This window comes from Symphalangus syndactylus, chromosome 9, assembly GCF_028878055.3.
Source record: "Symphalangus syndactylus isolate Jambi chromosome 9, NHGRI_mSymSyn1-v2.1_pri, whole genome shotgun sequence".
Lineage (NCBI taxonomy): Eukaryota > Metazoa > Chordata > Mammalia > Primates > Hylobatidae > Symphalangus > Symphalangus syndactylus.
The window spans coordinates 92883468-92892839 of record NC_072431.2 but is presented as its reverse complement, the minus strand read 5'-3'; positions in this window follow the sequence as shown (position 1 = coordinate 92892839).

Below are 9372 nucleotides of genomic sequence, written 5' to 3'. Positions count from 1 at the left end.
GAAGCCAGGTGACCTTGGACAAGTTCTGAGTTGTGTTTTTCTGTAATTCCATAAGATGATACTTTCCCCATGTGAACCATGTGAGGTCATCAAGCACCAAACACAAACTCACCGAACCTTGGGTCCAGTCAGCCATTCCCAAGTGTAAGGTCTACCTTCACCATGTGCATTTGCCAAAAGGCCATTTCTTCCTTTTACTCATTCAGTTCCTTTTCTGGCTTTAAGGTTTTCTAGATGGACTCGAGCACTTTGCTTTGTCACTTGTTTCCTAATGTTTCTAACCAAGGGTACACATTTTATGTGAAGTCTCAATCTCTCTCTGTGTGTGTGTGTGTGTGTGTGTATGTGTTGGGGGTGCAAAGGGAATTTATTTGTGAACAACGATGAAACAGGACAGAGTTGTCCAGGGAGCGCCTGTTCCTTGCTACTGAAGCCCCTGGCTCCACTGGAGCCCCACACTCCACATTGTCCAGCCATTGTCCCACAGTCTCCCCTGGCTGTGGACAGCTGAAAACTTTGGACTATACGTTTTAAATGAAGCTTAGTAGGTGGGCAGCTATGGCCAACAGTAGAAGCAGAAGACTTTCTAACTGGACAGGCCACTGAATTTCAAAATTCAGGCCAGGCCAGGTCAGGTCTAGCAAGTTTTTCAGCTCAAGTATTTAGTAGGGAAAATGTCTCCGTGTGATAGGGCAGGAATCCAACAGAATTTTCAGATACTGCGTTTGAAGGTTTAAAGGAGCATGTGCCTAATTGCAGAGAGTGAACCTCAGGGTGGAGGTACAGAGGGCAAGCCCTTGTTACCTCTGTTTCATCCTGAGGTCTCAGCTGGCTGGCCCAGCCTGGAGAAGCTTCTGGGCCTGTGCTGCATTTCTTTAGGGCACTCATGCCAGTGCCCTAAAGAAATTATATATTCGTTAGTGTGATTTCATTGTCTGTCTCCTAGACCACAAGCCACAAGCTCCATGTAAATTGAGACTGCATCTAGCACGGTGCCTGGCACGCAGAAGGCTTTCCATTGTAGAAAGAAAGAAAATGGACATGCGTTTCTGAGTATGCATTTACAAGTTATGCCAACTGAATACTAAATAGAAAATAAATCATTACCAAATGTAGCTGGGGAAGAACATTAATTATGTGTAATTTGGATTCGTAAATTTTGTATCAAATCCTAATTGACATTCCCCATCTAATTGGTATTCTAAATAAAATCCCTTTATTTGGATTTTGAGTTTGTTTGTCCTGGTACTCCAATAACAACCTTGCATGCAATTGGAATTTGCATGTATAATGAGAACAGGACTGTGGATTTTAATATTTTTCAAGACATTAGGAACAGGCAGCCCTTTAAAAAAACTAAATATCTAATTATTTGCAAACATATCTATTTTTTTAATGTAGCACAATTAAAGAGTTTTTTCATGTGCGTCCATGTGAAAATACCACCAAACAGGCTTTGTGTGAGCAATATGGCTGTTTATTTTACCTGGGTGCAGGTGGGCTGAGTCCGAAAAGAGAGTCAGTGAAGGGAGATAAGGGTGGGGCCATTTTATAGGATTTGGGTAGGTAAAGGAAAATTACAGTCAAAGGGGGTTTGTTCTCTGGCAGGCAGGAGTGGGGGTCGCAAGGTGCTCAGTGGGGGCGCTTTTTGAGCCAGGATGAGCCAGGAAAAGGACTTTCATAAGGTAATGTCATCACTTAAGGCAAGGACCGGCCATTTACACTTCTTTTGTGGTGGAATGTCATCAGTTAAGGTGGGGCAGGGCATATTCACTTCTTTTGTGATTCTTCAGTTACTTCAGGCCATCTGGGCATATACGTGCAAGTCACAGGGGATGCGATGGCTTGGCTTGGGCTCAGAGGCCTGACATTCCTGCCTTCTTATATTAATAAGAAAAATAAAACAAAATAGTGTTGAAGTGTTGGGGTGGCGAAAATTTTTTGGGGGGTGGTATGGAGACAGAATGGGCGATGTTTCTTAGGGCTGCTTCAAGCGAGATTAGGGGTGGCATGGGAACCTAGAGTGGGAGAGATTAAGCTGAAGGAAGATTTTGTGGTAAGGGGTGATATTGTGGAGTTGTTAGAAGAAACATTTGTCGTGTAGAATTATTGGTGATGGCCTGGATATGGTTTTGTATGAATTGAAAAACTAAATGGAGTAAGAGAAGGAGAAAAACAGGTATAAAAGGTCTAAGAATTGGGAGGACGCAGGACATCTGATTAGAGAGTGCCTAAGGAGATTCAGCATAGTCCTGCCAGCAACGATTATTTTTTTACTTCAAGAGCTAAGAGTGGCAGTTTGGGGATAGCACGAGCAGATATCAGCTGCGATGGCTTGGAGAAACAGTGTAAACCAGCACTGTAAACAAGAGAATAGGAGTATGACTAGACAGAAAATAGGGATGACAAGTTTTTTTGGGGCACAGTCTAAGTTGGTCCGGTGTCTGAAATGAGACTGGGGCCTAATAAAAAGGAGCTCAAATGGGCGGTACTTTTTAGCATTCCGAGGACGGGCCTGAATTCTGAGAAGCGAAAGTGGTAAAAGTATTGTCCAGTCCTTTTTAAGTTGGTGGCTGAGCTTTGTGAGGTGTGTTTTTAAGACTTTTAGTCCGTTCTACTTTTCCTGAAGACGGAGAACTGTAAGGGATATAAAGGTTTCATTGCTGGTCTGTTATCAGACTGTATAGAGGTGGGAAGCCTAAACTGAGGAATTATGTCTGACAAAAGGGAAGAAATGACTGCGGTGGCCTTCTGAGACCCTGTAGGAAAAGCCTCTACTTATCTAGTGAAAGGGTCTACTTAGACTAAGAGGTATTTTAGTTATCTGACTCGGGGCATGTTGAGTAAAGCTAATTTGCCAGTCCTGGGTGGGGGCAAATCTTCAAGCTTGGTATGTAGGGAAGGGAGGGGGCCTGAATAATCCCTGAGGAGTAGTAGAATAGCAGATGGAACACTGAGAAGTTATTTCCTTGAGGATAGATTTCCACGATGAAAAGGAAATGAGAGGTTCTAAGAGGCGGGCTAGTGGCTTGTACTATAGCATAGCCTGCCTTTGCTGGTGTGTGGCGATTAGGCCTGGTGGAACTGCCATCAATAAACCAAGTGTGATCAGGTTGAGAAACAGGGAAGAAGGAAAGGTGGGGAAATGGGGTGAACATCAGGTGAATCAGAGAGATGCAGTCATGAGGGTCAGGTGTGGTATCCGGAATAATGTGGGAGGCCGGATTGAAGTCCGGGCCAGGAACAACGGTAATTGTGGGACTTAACAAAGAGTGAGTACAGCTGAAGGAGCTGGGGAGCAGAAAGTATATGCATCAGGTGTGAGGAAGAAAATAGATTTTGGAAATAATGAGAGCTATAGAGAGTGAGTTGACCATAGTTTGTGATTTTTAGGGGCTCTAAAAGTATTAAAGCAGTGGCAGCTGCTGCACACAGACATGAGGGCTAGGCTAAAACAGTAAGGTCAAGTTGTTTGGACAGAAAGGCTACAGGGTGCAGTCCTGGCTCTTGTGTAAGAATTCTGACCGAACTAACCATGCCTAGGACGGAGAGGAGTTGTTGTTTTGTAAGGGATTGAGGTTTGGGAGATTACTTGGACATGATCAGCCTAGGGAGAGCACGTGTGTTTTTATGAGAATTATGCCGAGATAGGTAACAGATGAGGATGAAATTTGGGCTTGACTGAAGTAATGGGAGCTGTCTGTGAAGCCTTGCAGCAGTACAGCCCAGGTAATTTGCTGAGCCTAATGGGTGTCAGGGTCAGTCTAAGTGAAAGCAAAGAGAGGCTGGGACGAGGGGTGCAGGGGAATAGTGAAAAAAGCATCTTTAAGATCAAGAACGGAATAGTGAGTTGTGAAGGAAGGTATTGACGACAAAAGAGTGTACGGGTTGGGCACCACAGGGTGGATAGGCAAAACAATTTGGTTGATAAGGCGCAGATCCTGAACTAATCTGTAAGACTTGTCTGGTTTTTGGACAGGTAAAATCAGGGAATTGTAAGGAGAGTTTATAGGTTTTAGAAGCCTATGCTGTAGCAGGCGAGTGATAACAGGCTTTAATCCTTTTAAAGCGTGCTGTGGGATGGGATATTGGCATTGAGCGGGGTAAGGGTGATTAGGTTTTAATGAGATGGTAACGGGTGCATGATCGGTCGCCAAGGAGGGAGTAGAGGTATTTTATACTTGTGGGTTAAGGTGGGGGAATACAAAAGGAGGACGCAAAGGAGGGTTTGGATTGGGAAGAAGGGCAGCAATGAGATATAGCTATAATCCAGGAAGTCAGGGAAGCAGATAATTTAGTTAAAGTGTCTGGGCCTAATAAGGGAACTGGGCAGGTGGGGATAACTAAAATGGAGTGCTTAAGAGAGTATTGTCTAAGTTGGCACCAGAGTTGGGGAGTTTTAAAAGGTTTAGAAGCCTGGCTGTCAATACCCACAACAGTTACGGGGGCAAGGGAAACAGGCCCTTGAAAAGAAGGTAATGTGGAGTGAGTAGCCTCCATATTGATTAAGAAGGGGACGGGCTTACCTTCCACTGTGAGAGTTACCTGAAGCTCGGCGTCCGTGATGGTTTAGGGGGCTTCCGAGGTGATCAGGCAGTGTCAGTCTTCAGCCACTAAGCTGAGAAGATCTGGGAAGGAGTCAGAGAGCCTTGGGCCAGAGTTCCAGGGGCTCTGGGAGTGGCTGCCAGGTGAGTTGAACAGTCCGATTTCCAGTGGGGTCCCGCACAGATGGGACACGGCTTAGGAGGAATCCTGGGCTGCGGGCATTCCTTGGCCCAGTGGCCAGATTTCCGGCATGTGTGGCAAGCTCCTGGGGGAAGAGGTTCTGGAGGAATGCCTGGCTGCTGCGGTTCAGGCGTTTGGAAGTTTTGGTGTGCTACAGATGTGGCTGGGGTTTGTCTCACTGTGGAGGCAAGGAATTGAAACTTTTTTCTATTATTGTACACCTTGAAGGTGAGGTTAATTAAGTTCTGTTGTGGGGTTTGAGGGCCAGATTCTAATTTTTGGAGTTTTATTTAATGTCGGGAGTGGATTGGGTAATAAAATGTATATTGAGAATAAGATGGCCTTTTGACTCTTTAGGGTCTAGGGCTGTAAAGCATCTCAGGGTTGCTGCCAAAGGAGCCATGAACTGGGTTGGATTTTTATATTTGATGAAAAACAGCCTAAACGCTATCTGATTTGGGATAAAGAAAAAGGAGCATTAACCTTGACTATGCTTTTAGCTCTAGCCACCTTTTTTTAAGAATAAATTGCTGGGCAGGTGGGGGAGGGGTAGTCATGGAACGAAACTATAAGCCGGACCAGGTGTGAGGAGGGGAGGTGATAAAAGGATTATAGGGTGGAAGAGCAGAGGCTGAGGAAGAATTGGGACCTAGCTCGGCCTGGCGAGGTGGGGAGAGGTCAGATGGGTCTGTAGAAAAGGAAGATTAGAAAGACTCAGTGACGCTTGGGGTTGGGACTGAGGGGACAGGCGGGAGGGAAAGGAGGAAGATTTGGGATAAGTTGCATTGGGAACAGAGACTAGGAAGGCACCGATGTGTAAAAGAATGCCTGGACGTCAGGCACCTCAGACCGTTTGCCTATTTTACGGCAAGAATTATTTAGATCTTGCAGGATGGAAAAATTCAAAGTGCAGTTTTCTGGCTATTTGGAACTACTGTCGAGTTTGTATTGGGGTCAAGCGGCATTGCAGAAGAAAATAAGATGCTTAGATTTTAGGTCAAGTGAGAGTTGAAGAGGTTTTAAGTTCTTAAGAACACAGGCTGAGAAGGAGGAATTGAGGGTGGAAGGTTGCTCATAGTGAAGCCCAGAGAAAAGAGTAGAGACACGGAGGGAAGGGGTTCGGGGTTCTTACCCTCCAGAAAAGTGGGAAAGGGGTCAGGGCACAGAGATACGAGGTCGGGGCGTGGAAATAAGGGATCAGGGCGCAGAGATATGAGGTTGGGGTGCGGAAATAAGCGATTGGGGGTCCTTACCCCCTAGAAAAGAGGAACTTGCCGTTAAGGGTGAAGGAGAAGGGGTTGAGGGGTACTTGCCCCTGCCCCAGAAAAGCAGAGAAGGGGTAGAGACAAGGAGAGAAGCGGTTGGGGTACTTGCCGCTTCCCCAGAAAAGCGGGACTTGCCACTAAGGGTGAAGGACCAAGGCAGGCGTCCCTGCGTGGTCTGACACCTCTGAAACGTGGGTGAATAATCAGAGAGGCGTCCCTGCAATGATTAAACACCAAAGGAAGGCTGCCTTACCAGTCCATGACCGGTGCCGGAGTTTTAGGTCCACGGATAAAACGTGTCTCCTTTTTCTCTACCAGAAAATGAAAGGAATTGAAATTAAGGGAGAGGCCGGGCGCGGTGGCTCAAGCCTGTAATTCCAGCACTTTGGGAGGCCGAGGCGGGTGGATCACGAGGTCAGGAGATCGAGACCATCCTGGCTAACACGGTGAAACCCCGTCTCTACTAAATATACAAAAAATTAGCCGGGCGTGTTGGCGGGCGCCTGTAGTCCCAGCTACTCGGGAGGTTGAGGCAGGAGAATGGCGTGAACCCGGGAGGCGGAGCTTGCAGTGAGCCGAGATCGCGCCACTGCACTCCAGCCTGGGGGACACAACAAGACTCCGTCTCAAAAGAAAAAAAAAAAAGAAAAAAAGAAATTAAGGGAGAGATTTAAGAGTGGAAAGGAGAGAGTGGTTGAGGGATAGTGAGAGAGGTTGGAGAAGAGAATAATAAGAGGCCGCTTACCCGATTTAAAATTGGTGAGATGTTCCTTGGGCTTGTCGGTCTGAGGACCTGAGGTCATAGGTGGATCTTTCTCACGGAGCAAAGAACAGGAGGACAGGGGATTGATCTCCCAAGGGAGGTCCCCTGATCCGAGTCATGGCACCAAATTTCATGCGCGTCCCTGTGAAAAGACCACCAAACAGGCTTTGTGTGAGCAACATGGCTGTTTATTTCACCTGGGTGCAGGTGGGCTGAGTCCGAAAAGAGTCAGCGAAGGGAGATAAGGGTGGGGCCGTTTTATAGGACTTGGGTAGGTAAAGGAAAATTACAGTCAAAGGGGGTTTGTTCTGTGGCAGGCAGGAGTGGGGGTTGCAAGGTGCTCAGTGGGGGCGCTTTTTGAGCCAGGATGAGCCAGGAAAAGGACTTTCATAAGGTAATGTCATCACTTAAGGCAAGGACTGGCCATTTACACTTCTTTTGTGGTGGAATGTCATCAGTTAAGGTGGGGCAGGTCATATTCACTTCTTTTGTGATTCTTCAGTTACTTCAGGCCATCTGGGCATATACGTGCAAGTCACAGGGGATGCGATGGCTTGGCTTGGGCTCAGAGGCCTGACAAGTTTTCTTATAGAAGAAGATAAAATAACTGGAATATGAAGGTAAGCATGAATTAACCAGAAATCACTTGGAAATCAAAGAAAACAAAATAGGGGAACAAAAGCATAATTGAGGAAAGAAAAATATCTTGAATCCATTGAGTCCATGCTGAATGAGAAATCAAATAATGATATGAATAAAACCTCATTGAAAAACACGAGAGCTATTGCAATAGATGGAAAAGGCAAGGCATGAAATCAAATACAATTCACTTGTGCTGAAAAACAACCTTTAGTGGCAATGTTTCATGGCACGGTTAATATAAAATAAGTCATTATTTGAAAAGGAAGAGGAAAGCTTGCCTTATTACATCACATCAATAATGCATTTTCGAGGAGCTCATCACGGCTCATTCTATCTATAAAGGCCAAGTAACACAGAGGAATCATCTTTTAAGTCTGCTTTTGCCTTCCTGCCTAGAAGGGTTCATTTCATTATCCTGCTTTGGTTCAAACTATAAAAATTCTCAAGGGGTTTTAATGCAGATGAATTCAATCACTCTATGTAGCTATCCAAAAGGATTCTGGACAAAAAAAAGTAAAACATCCTGTTCCTATTTCCACTCCCCATCTCATTTTCCTAGCAAGGCGCGTTTTGTTTTAATCATATATGAAGGGGTGGGTTGCCCCTCCACACCTGTGGGTGTTTCTCGTTAGGTGGAACGAGACTTGGAAAAGAGAAAGACACAAAGTATAGAGAAAGAAATAAGGGGGCCCAGGGGACCAGCGTTCAGCATATGGAGGGTCCCGCCGGCCTCTGAGTTCCCTTAGTATTTATTGATCATTCTTGGGTGTTTCTCGGAGAGGGGGATGTGGCAGGGTCATAGGATAATAGTGGGGAGAAGGTCAGCAGATAAATGTGAACAAAGGTCTCTGCATCATAGACAAGGTAAAGAATTAAGTGCTGTGCTTTAGATATGCATACACATAAACATCTCAATGCCTTACAGAGCAGTATCGCTGCCCTCATGTCCCACCTCTAGCCCTAAGGCGGTTTTCCCCTATCTCAGTAGATGGAACATACAATCGGGTTTTATACTGAGACATTCCATTGCCCAGGGACGGCAGGAGACAGATGCCTTCCTCTTGTCTCAACTGCAAAGAGGCGTTCCTTCCTCTTATACTAGTCCTCCTCAGCACAGACCCTTTATGGGTGTCGGGCTGGGGGACAGTCAGGTCTTTCCCTTCCCACGAGGCCATGTTTCAGACTATCACATGGGGAGAAACCTTGGGCAATACCTGGCTTTCCTAGGCAGAGGTCCCTGCGGCCTTCCGCAGTGTTTGTGTCCCTGGGTACTTGAGATTAGGGAGTGGTAATGACTCTTAACGAGCATGCTGCCTTCAAGCATCTATTTAACAAAGCACATCTTGCACAGCCCTTAATCCATTTAACCCTGAGTTGACACAGCACATGTTTCAGGGAGCATGGGGTTGGGGGTAAGGTTACAGATTAACAGCATCTCAAGGCAGAAGAATTTTTCTTAATACAGAACAAAATGGAGTCTCCTATGTCTACCACTTTCTACACAGACACAGTAACAATCTGATCTTTCTTTTTCCCACAATATAGATAGATTGGTTCTTCATTTAATTTTGCCTTTAGAGAAATGGCCACAGACTACACATGGTCTTTAGTTGTGTAATTATTTGCACTGACTATGCGTTAGGGGCTGGCTGTTGAGGGTGATGCAGATTCTTAACTCTTTGGATTTTGGTCTCCTTATCTGGGAAAGAGGGGTAATAATACCTACTTCATGAGATCTTGGTTGGGATTCAATGAGATAAAGTAAATGAGATCCAAGGCATAGGGGAGACTGATCCCATTCTTGCTCTTTCTCATTTATTACCTCCATTGACAGCAAAACCTGTAGACCACCCACTAGGTGCTGTCCTGCAGGAGCTTTAGAGTTGAGGGAATGAGAAAGGCAAGCAAACAGAAAATAGAATAGGCTGGGATTCACACAATGATGTAGGTATTCCTGGGGTACCTGCCCACCTAGCT